Genomic DNA, 23,862 nt, shown 5'->3' with positions numbered 1-23,862 from the left:
CTTGTTTGTTACAGTTTGGGTTGGTGGGTTATGCAGTTTAGCAGTATGAGTTCTAACAATTTTTTGTATAGGGGAATACCTATATATATTACAATATTCAACAGCTTCACAAAATGAAGATCCCTGCTGAATATCCTATTTCAAAAGTGTCTTTGTTGTAAATATCAGTAAAGTATGCTCATATTTGCAGATGTTGGCCCCTATCCTGCAGTTCTTGTCGGATTTAACGTGTCTTTCAAATTTTGACCGATAAATTCCTCATGAACTTCTGCTATGAAATCCTGGGCACAGCCGGAACCAGCCAGCACATGTATCTTTAACTTTTTCGGTGAGGATTTTGCAGACCATGTTGTGTAACACCTTCCTTCGTTTGCCACCTGAAAATATTGCCTGTGCAATGAGAAACCCTGTCACAGGCACACATTTTTGTGGAATATAGGCATAACCATGTATCTGCTGATTTCAATGACTTCACAGCAGGGTGAATTTTGCTGATTAAAGGTCAAGGTGTATTAGAAGCACAGAGAGCTGAAGTCAATGGGAGCAGGTTAAGGTCTGGAGTGTATGATGCTGCTCTGTTATCATTGCTAAAAATAGCAGTTTTGCCTGTTATTTGGTCCTATAGAACAACCAGTTCTGACATCTAGGCTAGCACCTGCCTTTGGAAGATTGTCCCAGCCAGTATATTCAACCTTTTTTCAGTTTTAAATTACTTAAGCAATGGGACTTTTGCTGCTTCCCATAGGATATTCTTCCACAGCCCGCTGGAGAAGGTTTGCCTGTTCTCATCATACAGTGATGAATCAAGGTAAGATGGCTGCTGCTTTTCAAGGAGCCTGTGTGGTGGAAGTCGTAGAAGCATCTGAGAGCAGAACAGTAACTGGAGTTTCCAGCAGTGATGGGACAATCTGGAGAAGGGATTGTCGGAACCTTTGCAGAGCTGGTGTGACCAGGGAAACAGGATGTTGGTGGAGTGATTTGAACCACGCAGCCTGGGACGAAGCCCGAGGGTCCCAGATTACAGCTACCTGGAGAGTTTACTCCCAGGCTTCAGATAAGCAGTTGGTCATAACAGGAGTGACAATGAAGGGTTGTTTGTAGGAACTAGAGGGGACTCAGTAATAGAGATCCTGAACCAAAGTGTGCTGGGGCCTGGGTGCCATGTGGTTGCTGATGGAGATAGGTGGGGGTGTTGGGGTATGGAGAGCAGCAGGAAAGGGGAACTGTGGAAAAGGACCAGGAGGTTGATCTCTACCAGCAGCTGGTCATTCTTCCTGGAAGGGAAAAGCTGATTGTTAAGGGGATTTTTCTGTTCATTTTTTATGGGGGGCATTTGTTCTGAGATGGGAGGAGTATGATTGTTCAAAGCCCTTTGGGTTTGCAAGTGGACTGGCTTTGAACTATGGTCTGGGAACGGTGTGGGAGTATAGTGAGGAAAGACATTAGTCAATGCCTTTTTGGTAAGCAAGGTAGGTGGGAGGAGAAGATAAAGCCATGTGTAAAAGACAATAAGAATGGAGGATTGGCAGTGGCTAAAGTAGACTGAAGGGGGGGGGGGGGAGCTCTCACTGTACCAGGGGAGATGAGGGAAAACTGGTTACTGAAGCCTTCACTCCTAGTACAGGAAGGTGCCCCTTGCTTTAACATTTGTGGATGAGGAGGCCTGGCTTTCCATCAGAGTTTGATGTCAGTATAATTTCTGATTGTGGCTGTGCCATATAGGATGGGACTTTGAATGCCCCGAATATTAGTGGTGTCAGATCTCAGGCACAAGTTTGAGATTTTAAATAAAGCGGGGCAGAAAGGACTAGAAAAGAGTTTGAAATACATTCCCATCCCAAATCTGGATGAAAAGTCAAATCTTTAAAATTTTTGTAAACCTAAAACCTACAGTTTGTTTGGTTTTTTTCAGATCAGGTAAATCAAAGCATTTTGTTTTGACTTTGTCTTTTTATTTTTAACCTTAAATTAACTTTAATTTAAAAATGAAAGTCAAAAAGGGAGCTTTTCTGAAGCTGTATTATTCAACAATGTTTTGAAGTGGGAAATTCATCAAAACTGACTCTTTCCTGTGAACGGTTCCAGTTTCTCTGAATCAGCAGTTTTGGTCAAAAAAGTTTAGTTGAAAAATTCCTTACTGGCTCTAGTTTTAAAGCCTTTGCCACTGGATGTCACACTTCTTCAACAACTGCTGTTTGACTCAGCAATGGGAATGGGTGCAGTAGAAAGAGACTGGCATGTAGCATCTATTGGGACAGAGGCCAGTGACAGTATAGGAATATTGCCTTGCTCCCACTAAATAACATGCAACAGGTTCAAGATGCATCAAGATGGGACAGTTGTGAGCATAACACTTGGGGCCGGATTACCAGGCCCTGCCCCTAGAGTAGACGCTTCTACAAGTGTAAAGTGAATGTGAAATGCTACCATTCTGATTTGGTATAGCATTTTATGTTTGGCTTTGTACTGGTGTAAATGACTCCATATGGTGCAGGGCAATGGAGGACCAAGCCCCTGGGCTCACATACAGAACTCCTATTGATCATTTGTATGGCCAAGAGCAGGAGGTCACCAGAGCTGCAGACTTTAAATTGCAGTCTGTGGAAATCTCTGAGGTGTGTGGGGAGGTCTCTGGATACATGTAGTTGAGTTTTGGTTGATTCCAATATGTGGGCTCTTAGACGCTGCAGAGGTCACTGATACTGTAGCACCTGGTTTTATGTAAGCACCCAGGCTGAACGCAGTGTCCTAGGTATGGTCTTTCCAGTGTCGTAAGAAGAGGGGCACCCACCTTCCTGATTTGGGAAGTGTTGCCTCTGCACATGCACCTAACCATCCTGAGCAACAAGCAGAAGCAGTCTGGCAAATCAGTGGTACTTTATTGAACTTGTAGCTGCCATAATTGTGCAGGGCACTGCTACTATGTATTACACAATCACCAGACTTGGTAGTTTTACTCCATATTTCACAGTGTTTATAAGGCTTCCTTGCTTGAAACTTGTACGCTGTAATATGTGGTACAACGCACATTCTTACCTACTTTTCTTGTACAATTGGTTCTTCCTTGTTCAGGCTCCCTTACCAGCACAGCAGTCCCTATATGCGTCCATGTTTCAGCTCTCTCCTCCCCAGACGGTTAGAAGCATTTTAGCTATGAGTAAGAGAAGCTCTTCCTGTAGATTTACTACTCATCTAGCAGAAAAGTATATTTTTCCCTTTAAAAGCGTGGCAGTAATTTGTTTTGGTATTTCTTCCTGTGTTTTGAGGAAGAGCAATCAGTATCTTCAAAATCACACTTCCAGACAGAGAGCCATCTGTGAGGGGCATATGGAAACGATTGTGTATATCCTAGTGAGTGTGTCTTTTAGCAGACTCTGCTTTTCGGGTATGAGCTAACCTTTCTTTGAGTAGGAAGAAGACAGTTTTTCTGAAATGCTGTTCAATGAGCTCTTTTGCATTTTCAGCTCTCTAAGCTTCATAGCACAATCAAATGGGAGCCTAGAAATGCCACACATTTGTGAGTTCAGAAATGAAAACAGCCTTTCAGTTGCTATTAGTTGGTATGTAGCAAAGTCATTTTATGATGCTTAATGGACTATATCTACCCCTAGTGTTTTTGTAGCCAGCCATACTCACGTGGCCTCAGCAAGTGATTATTTCCTTCCTCCTCTCCAGCCATTTCTAATATGTTTCTGTTTGCTACACATCAGGTTCTTCTGCTGCAGCAACTGCAGTTATGCTCTGGTTGAGGATCCTTTTCATCCGTTTATTTTACAGCCAGCAATTCCTCCCGCTTTAAACTCTTTGGAATTGGGACTGTCTATACATTTGCACAGTGCTTAGCACAATGGGGAGATTTGCGCTATTGAGCACTATTCTTATATAAATAAATAGTAGTACTACTAATAAAATATAGATCAGTATTATTTACGCCCCAAACTGTTTTATTATCTTTGCTGTGAAGCCTTATTATAATTTGATCCTGAGTTCTCTATGCATGATTTCCATAATATCAGTATATATCTACCAAGTGAAACTCAGGCAGTTTGGAGAATACAAGTGCCTGATTCTCATTTACATTGGGGTTGCTTTATCCTGCACCGCCAGAGTAGAGTAAAGCAGTCTTAGCATATGTCTGTACTATACTCGGGGGGGATACAGTTGCAGCGTGTGTAGCCATACCTACACTAGCTTTGATCCGGCTAGCTTGCTAAAAATACACATGTAGCTGCTGTGGCATGGGTTAGCAGCCCAAGTACAGTCCTGCCGAGGTACATACTGAGGCAGCTAGTTCATTGTGCTACTGTGGGGACACTGCTATTTTTAGCAAGCTAACCCAATCAAAGCTAGCTCGGGTATGCCTACACATGCTATTCAAACTGCAGCATAGCCATACCCTGAGTGTAGATGAGAATCAGGCTTTGAATTTTGGTGTTCTTCTAGAGAGCGGAGTAGAGAGTTAAATGTTTTAAGTAACAGATGGGGATGTACAGTGTCTACAAAAAATATTTGGGACCAGAAATGTTTTCATCTATTGGAAATTTTTTCTGGAAAATAGATTAGGAAGTGGGAGCAGTTTGAGAAACTAATCAGAGTCTGGATGGTCTACGGGGAGATCCTAAGAATTGTCATTGTAATGCTCAGAATCTTATTGGGGTAATATCCAGTGTGCTTGTTACAGAGGCAGATCAAGGAGAAGGCATGTGCAGAATGGGGAGATCAATATTAAGTATGTTATTCCTTACAGTTATCCCTTCTTCCTTCCCCTATAGTTGCACATGTTATGTAAGCTCATCTCCTCTGCCGTTTAAATTAATACAGAATTTTGTGATGGTTGACTGTTAATAGGAGAAGTCACTTTAAGATCTGAGGGTAATTAATGAATACGGAACGCCAAATTGCTAGTTGGTGACTGCTGTAATTTGCTATTACATATTGCATGTGAGATTCCCTGTGGTATTACAGTGTTGTCATGTTAGTGACATGGACTAATTACAATGGTATATATGATAAGTACCTGGTGTGGGAGGAGTAGCTGGCACGTGCCCTATCCCTTCTTTGAGTGCCTAGCCTTATATCTGGACATAGGTGTGGAACTAGGGGTGCCTCTGAGGCTGCTGCACCCCCCTGGCTTGGAGTGGTTTCCATCATATACTGGGTTTACAGTTTGGTTCAGTGACTCTCAACACCCCCACTATACAAGTTATTCCAGCCCGCCTGTATCTTGACAGTTTTTATGGGGTTGGTTCTCTGATCCATTTTTCTATCTCTAGCAGACCTTTCTATACACACCTGGGCTATTACAACTCTTTCCTTTGCTTTGCCTTCTTTTGCTTGTACTCTTTAGGAAGACTTCCTCTTGGGAAGGCATGTGTTGTTACCTTCCTTTTGAAGGATGGTACAGTGAATGTGGCCCATGCAGAATAGTTCAGTTCAAGTCAGATTATAAGAAACCAAAAGTATTTAAGAATTACAAAATGAGAAAACAGAAAGTAAACAGCACTTTACAAGTTAACTGCAATGCATATGAACGTTTATAGACTTAGTAGAGTTATCATGCTACTTTAATATCAATAAGGAAAATAAGAATTATTAAATGCATTTAGTAATGTTTGCTAGGAGTTAAGGTGAGCAGAGATCACTTGCATTGCTCTTCAGTCTGCTTCAGATTGGATTTTGACTCTTTATTGTCTTAGTACTGTTTTTTCCTCTATACTATTGCAAAAATACTGCCCAGTCACTCTGGGTAAGAGGAGATGAACTAAGAGGAATCTCCTAATCTGTGATGTGAAACGGTGGTCAGTATAAAAAGATTGCTATATACCACATGGGCAAGTAGTCCTCTCTTATTTTATACTTATTTGTAAACTGTTTGTTCTATCTGTTTGAATAACACTTAGCACAGTGGGGCATTGGTCCATGCTTGGGCTCCTAGGTGGTAATGCAAATAATGATGATTATTATTAATAAAGTAATTAATCTTATACTAGTGTTCATGGTGTAGGGGGATACAGCAAAACATCAGGGGCAGGTTGATTTATTAGAAGCTTTACATGTCATATTTTACTGGTGACTGCTGTAAGAGATGTATGTAACCTACACAAAATTGGTTGCGGCAGCCCAATTGGTGCACCATGAAGTCTGCGTCCCCTACAGTTTCTTGCTTGGAAAAGCTGGCTGCCAGCATGTCCCTTTGCTCCTTATTGAGGTAGGAATCAAATTTTTGTAATGATCAATTCATAGTGTTCTTCTGTTGGCTTTACGTACACTGAAAAATGTAGGGGAATATACCAGTATAGCTTTAGCACTTGTGCACCTCCACTAGTGATACCAGTAGGGTGAGCTCTAGTGTAGACAGAGCACAGGTTTTTTTTTCCTCTTTGTCATCTAACCTCTTTCAGAGCCCGTTTACACTAGTGCCCTCACTGTTGCTATCACCAGTGGAGCTGTGTACCAGTGCTTATGCAATGGAGGACCATTTAAAAATATTGTAGCATAGAGAAGGCCACTGAGGACAAATTCATTTCAAACCCTTCAGCAGCATCAGGCAAATAGAGCTGAATGACCCTGCATTATTTCTTTGTTTAGTCTACTTACTAACCTTGTTTGTGCTAGAGAATGTTGGCATTACAAGCCCCTGTTGCATTATAATTCCATTCCATTTCAGCTCCACACACGCAAGGGCTAGCAATGGTGCACAAGAATTGCTGATATCACTGCAACTACATTTTTTTAGAGCAAAGTTCACCACTATCGTGTCCACCACAGAATCATTTTGCATAATTGGTTCTGGAATTCTAGGTATACAGGTCTTGGTTTATGAGGTGCAATGCAGCAATCCTGAGCCTTTTGTTATTTAAAAATAAGAATATTTTGTCGCTTAATTTTACAAAATACATGTGATTTTATACATGGAAAATTCACATCTAAAAGGAATGTCGGCACAATATCTCTCAACTGTGAATTGCTATACCAACAAATACCTGCTTCAAGAACTTTGTGTTGAGAACTGGGGGATAAGTATGCACAATGAACTGGTGTTGCAAAGATGGACATGTACTATTGCCTGTTATCAACATTTGTTTGAAATACAAGTTGTAAAGGTGCAATTCTCTAGTGCAGAAAAGATGGAAGGGAGCAGCCATGGTGTAACATACTTTATGAGAAGTATTATAATTTTCCATTAGCAGACATAATAACAAATATATAGTTAAAAATAAGTACATCTAAGGAATAGATACAGGTTAGTCACACTTGGGATAGTAAAGTAAAACACTGGTGCATAGCAATGAAATCTAAGTTATTTTTTATCACTTGAGAACATATGAAGTAATATCAAATGCATTAGGAGTCTAAAATGATGCAGACAAATGTGTGTAACTTTGTGCTAAGTACAGAATAAGAACAGAATATTTACATACAAGGATTGGTTATCCACAGAAGAGAATGACTGACTGTTTTAGAGCAGAGGACCCCTACTAATATGGTAACCTGATCCAGTACAGAGATGTCAATACAAGAGTGGAAAAGTTACAGCACTTTAGAATCTAGATACATGCACATCTGTTTAGCTGTGTAAATGCTCTTTGAGAGAGTCCTGCAGGGCTGGAACATCTTATGAATTAGGACTTTACTCCAGTTTCTATGTATTTAAAATAAAACCAATGTTGTTTTTGGAAGTCACTTCATTAGGATTTGCCTTCATCAACTCTTAGGGTCAGGTGGAATGGAAGTCCCAGATTTTTTCAGTACATTGAAGTGTACACACTACAATTTGGTTAGAAAGACTTCTAGTGATTTTTGTCTATGGAAATAATGTCTTCATTATGGGCCACGATCTGCAGGCCTTGCTGACATAACTAAGGGATGCTGGATTGGCTGCTAAGAAGGTTTTACACTGTGTGTTTGGATACACAAAACCAAGTTTATATACAATCAGAGCTGTTCACAGAGGCAGAAGCAAAATGACTTAAAAACAAAACACAAATATTAAGTGGGGAATGGGCAATTGTTTGTATCTCTAACACCTTTCCTGTTTCCCCTGACTGAAGAATATCAAAACAGAGCAGACCTAGTTAGGCAGCCTGGTGATGGCAGAGTATAATGTTGCCAGAGGGCAGATCCAAGTTTGGGGCCTGAGCTTGGCTCTGCCCTTGTATGGAGGCAGAAAATTTCTCTTTACCTGCTGAAAATTCACTTAGAGGGATGCTAAATAATGGAATTGATTGTTTCCTGAGGGAGCTGAATCCAGCTGCCTTCTAGTAAAGTTACTGTAAATATGATAGTATATGAGAGAAACCACAGTAGGTGGAGAGGAGCAAAGCGGCGGGAGTGCGGTTGTGTGTACTTGTTCTTTCCGGAAGGTCTTGGAAAATGCCTGGAAAAAATAACACAGTTGCATCATTTCAGGTAATTTCTTTAACGTCTGTTGATAAAAACGTGAATTGAGAGGGCTGTGGTCCAGAAAAACCCATTTAAAACTGGCACAAAAATGCTACCTGAAGGCTGTTCAGTGATCTGGTTAAAAGGAGTTGCTGGTCGTGGCTCAGTTCTTGGAAGACAAACATCTGCATCACAGAACTCCCAGATGTGGCTCCTTCCTTGGCAGTCTCAGCAGAAGGGCCAAGGATCTGGCTTCATCCCTTGGTGATTGCGTCCACCCAGGGCTGAGGTATACTGGCAGGGTAGTACGGCGTACTACAACCATTCACACTGACACTCTTTAGTGGATAAGGTGGGTAGGAAGCATGATCTCATGATTCAGGCACTGGATCTGGCTCTGTCAATGACTTGTGACTTTTGGCAAGTCACTTAATCTACCCTATGCCATAGTCCCCATCTGTAAAATGAGGTTAATCCCTCCCTATCCTATAGGAGTGCTGTGAGGATAAAATCCATTAACGATTGTGCTGGACTCGGATACTACAGTTATAAGCATCTGAGTACCTAGGTATCTAGAGAGCAGAGTTTAGGTTCCAGTGCTGATATTCTGACACCTATTATGAGCACTACAGTCACATACATACAGGCTCGCTGATGCCGGGGGGCGGGGGTGAGTTGTCAAAGGGGATAATTGCCCAGGGCCCCAGGTGATTTAAAAGGGCCTGGGGACCCCTGGCTGCCACTGCTACCACTCCTAGGCAGCGAAGGCAGCCAGGTGGACACGTGGAAGCCTTGGCCGTGCTGGAAGAGCGCACCCCACAGCGCAGCCAGCAGCAGCAGCTCACTGGGCACCAGCAAGCGCAGGTGCAGCATTGCCCAAAGGTCAGGCGGCCCGCATCCGTGCGGGCGCAGCTTGTGCGTGCCGTGTGCACCAGCCGCCGCACATGGTCCAGCTCTGTGCCCACGGGGCGACGCCATGCTGCGCCTGGGGGGCCCTTTGACTGTTCCGCCCTGAGGCCCGGAATTGCTGTCGCCAGGCCTGCATGCATACCCTCCCCCCACAAAACATGGGTCCCTTAAACCTACAGTAGATAGCCAGTGAAAAAGGACTATGGCAGTTGGCAGAACATCAAACTACCAGAGGTGCTATCAGAGCTGAAATGGGGGAGGGGGAGATGGTGGTACCCCTTTCAAGCTCCACCCAAATGCTAGGCTCTCCCCCCTTCCTGAGCTCTGCCCCTCACTCACAGCAGATTCTGCAGATGTTGAAACTGTGATCCCGCGGGTTCTGCTGGGCTTTCTGAGTGATGTTAGGATACTCCCGAGACACAAGAGGCACATGCTAATCTCTGGATCCCAGAGTCTTGTGATGACATCAGAATCTAAGATTCATTTAAAAAGAAAAGTTTCCAGCCCTCATGGTTGCAAAGAAAAGCTTGAAAATATGAACTGAGTGTAAGTGGTGCTATCTGCCTGAGTCTGCAGGCAGCCTCCAGCAGAGGGAGGAGTAGCAGTCACTAGGGTCAGGGAGGAAGCCCACACACCGTCAGTGCAGACTTGGCCCTTTTTACGTCTTCCGTGGAATTGTTTCCCCTCTGGTGGGGCTTGGATGGCCTTTGGGCTCTGTGGGATTGCCTTCTCCTTGGTGTGACTTAGAGGCTGCACTTGGGCTCTACTCAGCCCCTTAGGCCACTTAGCTCCATGGGGCACATTAGGCACAAGAAATGCTGCTGCTCTCCCAAACACCATCTGCTATTGGCACCAAACTAAGATGCTGATGACATAGAGTGACCACTCATGCATTCCCAGAATACCAAACGTTCCGGTACCTCTGCAAATGGTATGGGCCCAGGCCCATCCCAGCCTGGGTGATCCCACTACATCAGAATGACCTTGCAGTGGACAGGACCAGGTGCTATTCAAAATGGAACCCCATCTGATATCAGACAAAACCACACCCATTTTTTTTCTCAGTATCAGATGGAGGACAGACCTTAGGAAAGCAACACTGTCCATCTTAAAACCCGATGAATGATCTGCCTACACTGACTGTAGATTGTGCAGATCTGTGATCCTTCCTCTCTTTTCTTCCATGCTGTGATATCAATGAAATAGTTAAAAATGTTGACATTTAAATCATCATTGGACATTTGAGTTTCCCACCATCAGGTAATTGGATGAATGGTGCAGTTCACACCTCTCAGATCTGTTGTTTCAGGTTTGCTGCAGACATTGCTACATCAATTTACACTTGTTTCATGTTTCCTTGATTTTTCTCTGCATCCGTAAGGGTTAGAGACTTTTTTAAAAAAAGAAATTGGGTCCCGGAGAACAAGACAGCATCCTTAAAAAAAAAAAAAAAAAAAAAAAAAGTGCGGGGTTGCTAACCTGGCACAACCTGCCCCAGTTTGAGGCCTTGGTGCCATGATCTGATCCATCCACACAGTGGTTAAGGAGAACATTACTGTCAAAGCTATAGAAATGCACTGAAGCACAGCGTTTTTATCACTTTCCTGGCATCACAGGATAATCAAATGCTCTTGCATCTTTTGTACCTGGGGGAGCACAGTTTCCTTTTTGTGTTTGTTTACAATGCTTGTGATACTGTATTGTAAACATCAACCCTCTGTGCGAGCTGAAATAATGGATTTATTAGGATGAACATTGCCACACAGGTTGGACAAATTGACTATTTAAGTGTTTGCTTGTGCTGTGGGATACTGTGAGAAGCTCTTGAGAAGGGAAGAGTTGTGCTTGGTTCATATATGTTCTTGACCACCTCAGATTGAGAAGAGAACACTGGAGGTTTGTTTGGGCCTTTTCTTAGGAGCCCTGGGTCATCTGTTAGTGTTAAAGTGAAGAGTAGCTTAGTCTTGGAAGGAATGTTTTTGTGGTTCATTGATTTTTCTTCACTGCTTCCTGGGTAGTGCTGTTAGTGCCTTTTCCAACCTGCTTTTGCACATAGTTGGTACATGGTAGAATAAAAAAAGTGCCCCTTTTCTGGGGTTTGGCTTTATCAACCCAAAATGAACAATGAGATAAGTTTCAATCCCTGCTTTCTCCTCATGACTTGGATGCCCCTGGGGCTCCTTCTCCTAAACTGCTCAGCTCACATCCTAGATCCTCTGTCTCCAAAGAGCCACTCTCACCTGTCCAAGTGGGATAATGAGTCACCTGCTTTAGTGAGTCAGTGGAATTCACTTAACTCTTTCTCAGCAGGGCCAACACTTGCTAGCAGTGTGAGGCGTTTCAAGTGAACATTGCTAGCCTGATACAGGATCTCTTTCCTGTTTTTTTCTTAGGGGGAATATTTTGGTGTGGTGAACAGGCATTTACACAACATTTCCAATTAATTTTAATGGATTTGCCTGGATAAATCCATGTGCAGCATAAGATCCCTTATTGCATGTGTTAATGAGCAGCCCAGAATTTTTGTCATAGAGCTTAAGAAGAAAATAGCCTATGTTTCACTGCAAAATCCATACTCCTGTTTTCCCAAGGAGCACAAAACAATACCTTCTTTTTGTCCCCATCCCTTCTCCTTATGCCCATTGTTAGATCCATTTTCATACATATTTGACAAAGTCCTTTAAAATGACGGAAAAATTTAAACTCCATTGCATGGATTGGATGGCCAATAAGGAACAGCGTTTCGTTTAGGATTTGATAACTAGACACTAATCTGGGATTTTTGTGCTGCCTTCATTTATAATTTATAAGAAAAGATACTACTCAATTGAAATTATTATTCACATTTTAAATATTTTTTAATTCTGTAGACACAAAAAAGATGCTACCAAGGGTTTTAAAAAAATAGTCACTTATTGACTCCCTGCTTTTTTTGCCTGTTGAGTTGGAAGTATAATGTTCACACTTGTTCCCTAACACAAATTTTGTTAATTTCCCATGATTAAGTCTAACTCGGAGTCCATTAAAATCAGTGGCAAGACTCCCATTGACCTTGGTGGGCTTTGAATCAGTCCTTGTATGAGAAAGGAGGCCTTATAGCTAAGACATACAGCTGAGTCAGGATACTTGGGTTCCATTTACTGCTCTGCCAAAGACTTCCTATGTGATTTTCGGTGAGTCTGTCTTTTAGTTCCTTATCTGTTTGGTAGGAATAGTGCTGCTGTATCCGCCTCACAGGTATGTTGGGAAAATAATTTAAAGTTAATAAAGCCCATTGAGTACCACTTAGTTGCTAAGTCTTGTTAGGTATGTTCACTAGTTTGATATTACAGGATTGTTCATGAGTGTTAAGGCTTTTTTGTTTATATAGAATATTTATTAAGGGGAAAAAAAACTAGCCCTGGAGCATTTAAAAATAACAAAGAATTACAGCGTTTGCAAAAGGTTACAAAAGAGTGAAAATACACCAAAGTTGGGTTGGAATAATCTTGAATCTAGCCCTCTAGTTGTTTAGGAATCTGTTGTGCTTGTACTGATAAAGCTGTTGGCTTATGTGAATGTGCATATTTTATAAACTCTCTCTCTGAAAGAGAAACAAAACAGAATATTATATGATAGTGTAGTGCTTTTACACCCAATGTCTGTGGCATAAACTGCTTTTCCTCCTGCAGAAAGGGGAGTTTTGAGCTGCACTCCAGTAATTATTAAAATGATAGTTAAAGTAGATCAGTCTCAGAACTTGCTCTCTCGCTCTCTCTCTCTCATCCTTGCCATCATGACTGGTTCCTGCGTAGAAGATGGCAATTTATTGAATGTAGTTAGCAGGCCACAAACACACTGAAAGATTTGCTACACACTTAAAATTAAATTGGTGTCACTTCTGCTCTGCATATCCTTTCTATCTCTTTCTATTGTGTGGTTACTTAGTACCAAAGCAGAATAATACCCAATGAAAAACGTCAGGTGTGAACATGACTTTTCCAAAGTCAGGAGAATATGTAGGGTGACCAGACAGCAAATGTGAAAAACTGGGACAGGGACAGTGGGTGGTAATAGGAGCCTATAAAAGAAAAAGACCCAAAAATCGGGACTATCCCTATAAAATCGGGACATCTGGTCACCCTAAGAATATGAGACCAGGGATGGGAGACTCTTAGGAGTTTGGATGTTATTCTGACATTTGTATCTGAACTATCCAAGCTTTTGCATCTTAAATTGGACTCAGTCTCAGTGAACAAGCTTTCATGTGAGATTTCTAGCATTCCCACACATTAAAGCATAGCAGGAATTGAGAGATGGGTGGGGTTTTTTTTGGAGATTTTGGCACTTCTGCTGTGCAGAGGGTTGTCTAGGGACTTGGTTGATCATTTCTATAACCAATTCCCTAAGGTTCTGAAATGTGTGAACATTTTGGGAGAAAGAGGGTTCTTAATTAACTACCCCATTTCTAAATAAATTAGAGGTAAATCTCATGAAGAACCTCCTCATTCCTTCCTTTAAGAAGGAGTAAAGCAATTGAACAAATACAAAATGGAAATGGCTGCCTAAGAAGGAGTACTGCAGAAAAGGATCTGGGGGTTATAGCTGATCAAAAGCTAAATATGAGTCAACAGTGTAACACTATTGCAGACAAAGTGAACATCATTCTGGGGTGTATTAGCAGCAGTGTGGTAAACAAGACATGATAAATAATTCTTCCAATGTATCCAGCACTGATAAGGCTCAACTGGAGTTTTGTGTCCAGTTCTGGGCACCACACTTCAGGAAAGATGTGGACAAATTGGAGAAGTCCAGAGAAGAGCCATAAAATGATAAAGGTCTAGAAAAGATGACCTATGAGGAAAATTGAAAAACAGTTTGTTTAGTCTAGGGAAGAGAAGACTGAGGGGGACATGATACCTGTCTTTAAGTAGATGAAAAGTTGTTGTAAAGAGCAGGTGATAAATTGTTCTCACATGGACAGGAGTAGAAGCAGTGGGCTTAAATTGCAGCGAGGGAGAGTTAAGTTAGACATTATGAAAACTTCCAATGGTAAGGGTAGTTAAGCATTGGAACAAATTACCTAGGAAGATTGTGGAATCCCTCTCAGTGGAGGTTTTTAAGAACAGGTTAGACAAACACCTGTCAGGGGTGGTCTAGATAATATTTAGTCCTGTCTCAGTGCAGGGGACTGAACTAGATGACCTCTCAAGGTCCCTCCAGTCCTACATTTCTATGATTCTGTGTCTCTGCTGACAGACTTGGAGGGATTGATGATTTGGGGAAGGAAAGCCTGCAATCCTCTCTGCCAGTCTGTTAGGAGTAGATGAGGTCAAGTACTTAACAAGATGCAGATGAAAAGAGAGGGAACTAAGGCTTTGTCTACACTAGCACTTTTTTTCGGCAAAAGCTTTGATGGTCAGGGTGTGAAAAAACACGCCCTTGACCGACATAAAGTTTCACAGACAAAAGCGCCAGTGTGGACAGTGCTGTGTTGGCGGGAGATGGTCTGCCACTGACATAGCTATCACCACTCAGTGGGAGTGGTTTACTTATGCCAGTGAGAGAGCTTTCTGCCACCGGCATAGAGCAGCTACACAGGAGACCTTTCAGCAGCGCAGCTTCAGTGGTTCAGCTGTGCCACTACAAGGTCCATAGTGTAGACATAGCCTAAGTCATCAGCATAATATTTTCTCCAGTGCAATGAGCAAAAGTTTCCCTCCAGATCTAAACACTAGTTCTGGCACGAGAGCTTCTGTATCAGAAACTACCATGGCAACTCAGTCACACAAGGGATTGACATCCACGGAAGAAACTGTCCAGTGGACAGAGGCCCTCAGCCCAAAGGGCTTAGCTGCAGTCAGTGACTGATTTTGAACCAAATACATGCATAATGCAACAACCAACACACCTGCAAATTATAACAAGTTTCAATAATCTAAAGGGAAAAACGAAATGGAACAATTGGCTAGCATGAGACCATTTTTTTAATAGTAGAGGGGAAAAGGAAAGAGACCAAAAGGTATAGGAGAAAACTTCCTACACCTGCCTCATGAACCCGCCTGCATGGATAGCTGTCACTCAATTCCAAAAGGGAAAATAGATGGGCCCCTCTTCGGTCTCTGAAGAGTGACGTCAGACTTAGGCTGTAAAATACTTCCCTGTGGAACTGCACGTGGGGAACACCCACAATGTACTGCTTTAAAAAGCAAGTTTTAGTCCTATCCCTTGATGATCTGACTACAAAATTTGGGCCCAGTTTTGGCTTCATTATAATTAGTGGCAAAATGTCTATTGACTTCAGTGGGAACAGGATTGGGCCCCTAACACTGAGCTACTTTTATAGTCAAGTGCAGGGAGTGCCTTGTCCCACTAAACAATGAGTATGCTCAGACTGCTGTCTCTATAGAAAAGAATAATGGCTGTGACTTTTTCAGTTCTATGGTCATGTCGAGACTTGAAATATAGGTGGTGTTTTAAAATGTGTCAGCTAACAGGACAGGACAAGTTGTGCTCAAAAAACATGCTAGCTGATCATGGTCAGCCATTTTTTTTTAAACATGACTTGCCAGGCCTCCATTATTATTTATTTTTATGCAAGTCCTTTAAATGTTTGGTAACATGTTTTAAAATAACATGATGTAATTTCCTAGTCTAAACAAGGTTAAAAGGAAAGTGAGTAGCACTGCTTTTCTGTTCCTACCACATTGTCATTGGAGCAATGTTCTCCAGCCCAATTCAACCAGAAAGATGGCCAGGGGATGAAAATATAAATTCTATCTCAGAGAGCACTTTTCTTTCTCTTGGGTAAGCTAACTGATGTCAGATTTTAAGGAATCTAATTTTCTGCAAAGAAGATTCCTTGGGATGACGTAGCCTGCATCCTAGTCATCATCAGCTAGCTGATTTCTGTAGGTGTCGCAGTGGAAGTGGATCTTGAGAAGGGATGTGAAGGAGAAGAGGGTACTGGTCTAATGGGTTAGTTTGGAGAGGGCATTCCGTGCATGAAAGATGGAAGTGGAAGCTTTTATGGGACAAACAGGCAAATGGGTGTTCAAGGTTGATATCATTAGGAAAAGATTACATGATGGAAATTTGAACTTCAGGCTTCTTCAGTTGTGTCCTCAAACATATTGTTCTGGCATGGGTTGTTTCATTTTTAATACCATATGTAGATCATATGTGTCCCTTGATGAACAAAGGACTTTAATGTAATCAGATTCAACAGGCAGGATAAACCCTCAAGAGCATGTAGTTCAAGCTGTTAATAAATTGTTGAAGAATCCCAACATAAAACCTAAGGTTGGTATCTATCTGTTTAATATAGAGGAGAATGATGACTTACATGTTTAAGGAAAGCTCATAAGTGATGACTAAAGGAGTGCAGGGTAGAGGTAGAATATTACTTTCTATGAGTTTGAGCCATTTGGAGAGAGGATGAGCCAAAAAGTCAAGACATTTTTCAAACTTCAGAAGGAAAAATTTCAGACAACATAATTTAAAAATCCTGGTTTGTCCAACTTTCCAGAAACTTTCATCCTGAATTGAGATGTGGCATGAAAAATTTCAGGGGGATTTTTTTTGGGAGGAGGAGAGAGTTTCAAGACTTGAAATCAGGTTTATAATGGGAAGTCAGCTTCAACCTTAATTATGGAATGGCTACTACACAATTTTGCTCTTACAGTGGCTCATCTTCTTTTATTCCCCCTCCTCCCCCAACTATTCCTACTAGTGGACCTGTACCTATTTTGTTCAACTGTGTGGTACAAAGACAAGGGGGCTTTGGCTAGTGCTGGGTTAATGCAGTTTACTTTTTGGCCATGCCCACAGCATCTTTGCTCATTGCTGGATTATAAACCCATGTAGCTAGGATGGGAACATTGCCCATTCATATTTTGAATGATAGCTTCATTGTGAAATAAAAACAACCTGTTTCTTCGGTGAGATGTGTCAAGGTTTCTTTCAATTAAAATCAAATTCATGTTTCTTTCTGTGCCAGGATGTACAACTTCTTGCATAACAGAAGGCTTCTGTGTTGAAGTATAGTCAAAGACTTTTAAATGGTGTGAGGTTTAAAAATACTTCATGTGAATTTTGTATTTAAATCACCACATTTTTGTAACTGGGTCATCTACCCATTACCCATCATGTTCTTTATTCCTAAGTGATGCAATATAATCTAGATATTTTACATAGTTTTAATCCTCTGTAATATGATTCTTTTTGCCTTAGAGAAAAAAATACATTAAACATTGTTGGATTCATACAAAAATATAGTATAATTGATAATGTGATTAGATGGTATTTCATCTGGTAATGGTGCATAGTGGTTACTTTGTCTTCATACTCTTTATTTTAATTCGTAGAGAAAATATGTATTATTAAACAACAATTAATTTATCCTTTAGTATCTTTCCTTTGACAGACCTCCCACCACCTTGTGCATTTTCAGTAACAGATTAACTACATCTAGGCAATAATTTGCATATGGAAATTATACATGCAATTATTTTATTTTTTTGTAGTCACAACAGACGTAGATGACAATACACTCCTTCAGTTTTTGCCAAAATGTAAATCCATCCCCAGATTGAATGCAATCTGCAGCTGCTGAGATCCAGTGTGGACTAGGAAAACTAGGGTGACAAAGAAATACAGACATGGGCAGCTCTTTCTGTGATGCTGGTAAATATATGTGTTCACTACAAATTCCCCCTCTGACTTGATAGTACTATCTAGTTCTTCACTAATTCATGTGCAATTAGTTTATCTCCAATATATTTACTGAGATAGTACTATAGGCCAGGTTGTAACTTTGGGCCGCAAGAGGCACCAAAACTGGTCAAAAGAATAACACTAAAATGGGCAAGCATTCCCCTGACTATGTGGCTTGTGGGTCAAGGGAGGTGAGGGCTGGAGGAGAGAGAGGGAAACAGAACAGCAGCAACTTCTTTGAGGCTTTAGTGCAGAAGTAAGACCCTGGATCTATGGAGAGATGTTTCTTCAGCCAAGAGAAAACACAATCCTCCAACATGCAGTGTTGAGCCTCTTGAAGAGAACTAGTTGTGCAGCTTGTTTGCCTCCGTGGAAGTCTGATCATATAAAGAGCCCTGTCACAGCTCTGAGAGGTGTTAGGAGAGTTTCTGATTACAGTTTTTCCCTCACAGTTACCTCAGAGGGAGGCTGCTGCAATGAATATGGAATTTGGGAACAGTGTTTTGGTACACGATTTCCTCATCTGTGAATGCCGCGGTTCATCAGGATTGACCTTGGTGAGCTGTGTGTCCCTGATATCATTCTGCCTGTTCTGGAAGAACTGTCACTATATTCATTGCCACCCCTTCGTGGGATCATTTTCTGGAGACCAAGAAGCCCCAGACCTGTGAAGACTTTGTTCAAATTTCTCTGTTGATGTAAATTGGTGGAGCACCATTAGCTTCAATGGATCTTCTCCAATTGACATGACAGCAGACATGTGGCCCTCAGCATGACCTGGATGCAGACAAATGGCTTAGTGGTAGCCACCACCCACAGCCATCTAATGATAATTCGTTGGAGTGCTATGGACACATATTGTAGCATCAGGGTTGTTTGAAGAATGAGGCCAGACCAAGTTGTCCAAAAAATTAAACCAACTTAATGCTGCCAAAGTTGTCAGCAGCACCTGTTTCCCGATCCAGCCTCTTGAGTCTCTCTTTTGAACCACACTCACCTGCAACCCAGCTAATGGAGGGAGAGAAGTCCTTTACAATATATGTAAGTAGAGAGGGAGAGAGAGACCCACACTTGGGCCATCATTGAGGTTTGACCTTCAGTGCTAAAAACAAGCTTGAGCTAAATAGTAACTCTTCTAGCTGGTGGTTGGAGTAGGATTTTATCCCATATATGAACCAGTCACTAGAGCAGGACAAAGGACTACACTCTCCTAGTGTGGATTACACATGTAACTAGTTAACTGGCTGATTACAGTAGGGACTTCTGGGAGAGGGGCAATTGGAAAACGATTTCATATATTGAAATCTTTCAAGTGTTGGGTCACATTTTATCTTGTCCCCTAATCCTTTTACCTATTCCCCTATCTTCCCCATTTCTCATGCTTCTGGTATCTTATTTGTAAGATGGTTCTCAACAAGCGAGCGAGTTTTCTTTTTTGATCATTCAATCATTCCAGGGTGACAGTATTCCTGCCAGTGGCTGATCCAGAGAAATAAGTGAGCTGACGTCCTGGGGACCATCACTAAACCAATTTGTCTCTTGAATCAGGAAGGACTCCCTGGGCTCAATCTTGCAAGAAAAAACTAGCACTTACTCCCAAGTCTGTAGGATTTGGCTTTGCATGTGCTGAATTTGCTACATTCTCCAGGGACCAGGGTCCATATATAGGCCTTTTTCAAAATAACTGAGAAAAAAAGTCATTATGCAATTTATTAGTGATACGTAAACGGTAGGTAATTTTGATGACCAAAAGTTGCAAGAGAAATCATAATGGCAAATCTGTTTCAGTGCTGGGCTCTACACGTCAAATGGGTAAACAGCGAAAGGCTACAAGAGTTTTGTTTGCAGTTCCAAACCTTGTTTTTTAAAGTTGTTGGAAATCCAAGAACATGTTTGTATGTGAGTCTTTTCAGACCTGGGCTTATGATTGCATTATCATTCGCATGCCCCTGGCATGCTTTAAGGAACAGTTGTTGAATCCCATAAGAATAGGAACATTTTAAATGGCCAAAAGGCATGTCAGAAAATATATATTTTTCATTTATAATGGAATAATTTGTCTAAGATTTGGACATAAATGATAGAAATATTTTTTACCAGGCTATATTGCTAATGCAAGAAAAGTAGGCCTAAAAATGGATTTTATACCATAGTAATAAAAAAACCAATAATTTTACTTTAACATAAATTGTCACAAATAGACAAGAGAAAGCATGCCAAGGCCGTTTGAAAAGTCCAGTGCTATGCCCATATCATTAATTAGGATAGCAGTGTGGTCTAGTGGTTTAAACAGGAATCTGTGAGCCAAGATTTCCTGGATGTTGTTCCTGGCTACACCAGGGCTGCTGTGTGTCTTTGGCACATCTTGTAACCTCTCTTTAGCCCTCAGTTTGCTCCCTCTGTAAAATAACACATGGAAGAAATAGGAGTTTTTTGACGGTGAGCTAATACTGGTAAAGTTTTTTTCAGATTCCTTGATAAAAAGTGCTATAGAGATACTTAGTGTTATACAAACAGACCACAAAGCCGTGTTATAATGAGAGGGTTAAGGATCCTAACTTTAAACTAACGAAGGAAATTTAGAATTAAGTCTGGCACTTCCATGTAGAGGAAACACAGTGAGTTCGCACTAAGTTACCACCAGTATCACTCTATTGGATTTGAATTAGGAGTTGTTCTCTGCTTCCCTGCAGAAATAGTAGAGGGGTTGGCTTGCAGAACCTGTGTGTCTAAGGGGAACCACTGAAGGACAGGGTCATGGATGTGGAGATCTTGGGCCTACATACTGACTCCTGGCCCATTTGATACTCTTTCTGTGCATGGTTCTTATCTCAGGACTAGAATTTAACATTTAAATACATATTACTTGCTCAGATATAGTCACTCCTCCAGAAAAACTGGTTGTAGACAGGAATATTCATTGCTTTCCTATGGCCTCTTTAACAGTCTCATCTCTATTAGAGGTAGACTGTTGACTTCCCAACTCCTCCCTTTGAAATGTCCTGTGTAACAGCAGAGTAGACTACCTCTCTGCCCAGGTTATAGTCTTGGCTTTGCTGCTACAGCAATAGAGGTTTTCTTCAAGGACAATCTTTCAAACAGCATATAAAAGATCAGCTATGCAAAAAGTTTGGTGCTTATTTTCACCAACCAGTATTGAAAATATAGACATGTGGACACTAACCCCAAAATTTTCCAGGGCTATTGTTAAACCCTTTTAAGGTACAATAACAGTTTTCCCTGAAACAAACAACCCCCAAACAAAACGCAGCATTTTAAGGCAAAACAAGCCTTGGGCAAATCTAAGCATAGCCTCAGCATTCATTATACATTAGAAAGCACTCACTCCTGTAGCTGCAGGTAATCCAAATACACCAGAGTGACACTCTTTCACAAGAATTTCCATTATATATTGCACTATTAAAAGGAGAATGATCATTGCAGGGAATCTTCAAATACTTCAAACTTAATATATGTGTGCCTACTAGAACTATGGGAGCTAAAACTGATTTTTATAGCTTGATGTTCTGGCAACAAAGGTTTTTAGCAGAACCAACCATCAACATAATTTATCTGACCACATAACATATATATTGGGGAAAAAGAGAGATACACATAAGGGAGGATTTCTTGTTTTGGGAAATTTAATAAAAGGTTTGAATTTAAGCCTTCAGGTAAGACTTCCTGTTAGAATTAACATCTTGATGACATATGTTTTATTTTTTGCTTTAGAAATAATGATACAGGTAATATGATACAATCTAATAAGGGGGGAAGAAATACTATAGTCAATGCAAAGCTGTTGTTAAAGGAAAAAAACACTTTGGCTCAGAAACATGAATTATACATATTGTCAGCCAACACACTAAACAAAATTCTCATTCTTAGCATTAGAAAAATCAGAAATTATAGAGCAGCTTTTCCTAGAGGCCAAATTTAAAAAATTGTGAAGATCAGAACATCAAATATTAAGGTATATGATAACAGAAACCCAGTCAGTAAAGAATGTTCATGTCCCAGTTACTGTTCCAAAGCTATATATTTACCAAGGAAATCTAAAAGAAAGATCATTCGCATTTGGGAATAATTGCATTTGAAAGTAAACCTTCCTCTGAATTATCCAGATGACTTTCTGACCAGATTTCCCCCACTTCCTTTTTTAAATTGCTCAGGTAATCTTTTTTTAGCCACTTCTGAAGTGAAATAACAGTTTATGAAAAGAAGGTTGGGGCTAGATTCTCTGCTGGTGTAACTCCACTGACTTCAATGCATGTCTATTAGGAGAGAGTTTGATCTCTCCTTGTTGCAACTGGTGGTGGAATTGTGGAGAAATAGGACACAACGACCCAAACTGGAATTTATCTAAGGCGCCAGGGATAAGGCCATAATCTTGCAAGTACCACTATGACCACAAATGCCTCAAATCCTGTATGATAAAAATAAACTTCCTTTCCCAACAGCACATTGTGGGCATTAGTTCAATAACAGACCCACTGGGGGAGACTTTTATTAAGCACATGTGTAACTTTACTCACTGAGTACAGTTTCTCACCTGCTGAAGTATTTGCAGGATCTGGCCCTTAGCATATGTTATCTGACAAGATCACAAGTTGAGATTTGTACGATGTAAATGGTTTGTTTTGAAAATTTCCATTGTGCAGACTAGCAAGCACCCATCTTTCTCTTCCTGGTGATACAGAGGTCCAGTACTTTGGTTTCAGTTTGCAGTTACCACAGAAGACTCTGATTAGTCAGTTTTACCAATATTTTATATTTTGAAATATGAACTAATTCTGTAATTGAAAACTGCTAACATGATCAAGACCTCTTCATAGCATGTGAGCCAGCAGGTCCTTTCCCAGTTCTTTGCCCAATGAACTTATTTTGTGTGAGTGTGTTTTTGTTGGGAATGGTTAACTGTAAGTTCTCCTGTTCACTCCTGATTCATATAAATTTCTTTGTTTTATTCTCTGGAGGCAACAAAATACTAAAATTAAAGAAGAAAAAAGCTTCAAGAAAAAACTATGTTGTGTCAACATCTTGGAACTGATCTTAGAGAACGTTTTATTGTAAAAAGTTTTTAATAAGGACTTTAAAATACTAATAATTTATCTCATCTAAACACTGCAGATAGTAATCCTGAAGTAAAGCTCTCTGGGTGATGAATCAATATATATACCCACAAGGCAAGAGAAAGTTCCATATGGGGACATAAACTGAATAACATACAAGGAAAACCCATAGTTTTAGCTACACTTACATCTCTGCATTACAATAAAGATAGACACAGGGCACATTTTGCATTCTTACACCCGCAGGATCTCACAGGGGTTATGTGGGTGTAAATCAGCATAGAATTTGGCCCTTATTTCTCCTGTGCCACAAATTTTCTCTCCATCTCATGCCTGGAAAAGCAGCTAATTCTCTCACTGTCACATTAAAAATAACACTTAGAAAAGCAAAGTTTATGCTCAAAACATGAGTTAAGCTTGATGTGAATGCCCCCTACCAACAGCCTTAGCAGCATGGAAGCTGGAGTGCAATCTACAGACTGCATGTGATAACCAAAGATAGAGGATTTTGAAATGACTAGTAGGGTGGCAGGGCATTCTTCCAGGATCTATTGGCTCCCTACAGTATTAAAAGAAACACACAAAAATTATATATGGAAACTACCCACAAAGGTAGCTTAGAGATCCATTGGTGCTATGACTGTTGCTAGGCATAAATCTGCATCCCAAAGCAGCCATATTTAGGTTCTTTAAAAGCCATGGATTCATAGAATTTTAGGCCAGAAGGGACCACCAGATCATTTAATCTGACTGCCTGTATATCACAGGCCACCAACACCATTCAGCAGCTGCACACTGAATCCAG

The 23,862-nt window shown here is 40.9% G+C and overlaps 1 long non-coding RNA gene across 1 annotated transcript; it reads left to right on the top strand.

Moving 5' to 3' along the window:
* The first annotated feature begins 891 nt into the window (after window positions 1–891).
* Window positions 892–22,487, top strand: LOC122455500. Its single transcript, XR_006273719.1, has 3 exons — window positions 892–1,010; window positions 17,796–17,955; window positions 19,442–22,487. It is a non-coding gene; the product is annotated as an uncharacterized LOC122455500 (long non-coding RNA).
* The last annotated feature ends 1,375 nt before the right edge of the window (window positions 22,488–23,862 follow it).

Source organism: Dermochelys coriacea, chromosome 8, assembly GCF_009764565.3.
Source record: "Dermochelys coriacea isolate rDerCor1 chromosome 8, rDerCor1.pri.v4, whole genome shotgun sequence".
NCBI lineage: Eukaryota > Metazoa > Chordata > Testudines > Dermochelyidae > Dermochelys > Dermochelys coriacea.
Note: the sequence above shows the minus strand (reverse complement) of the source record. Positions and strands in the feature narration are given on the sequence as shown.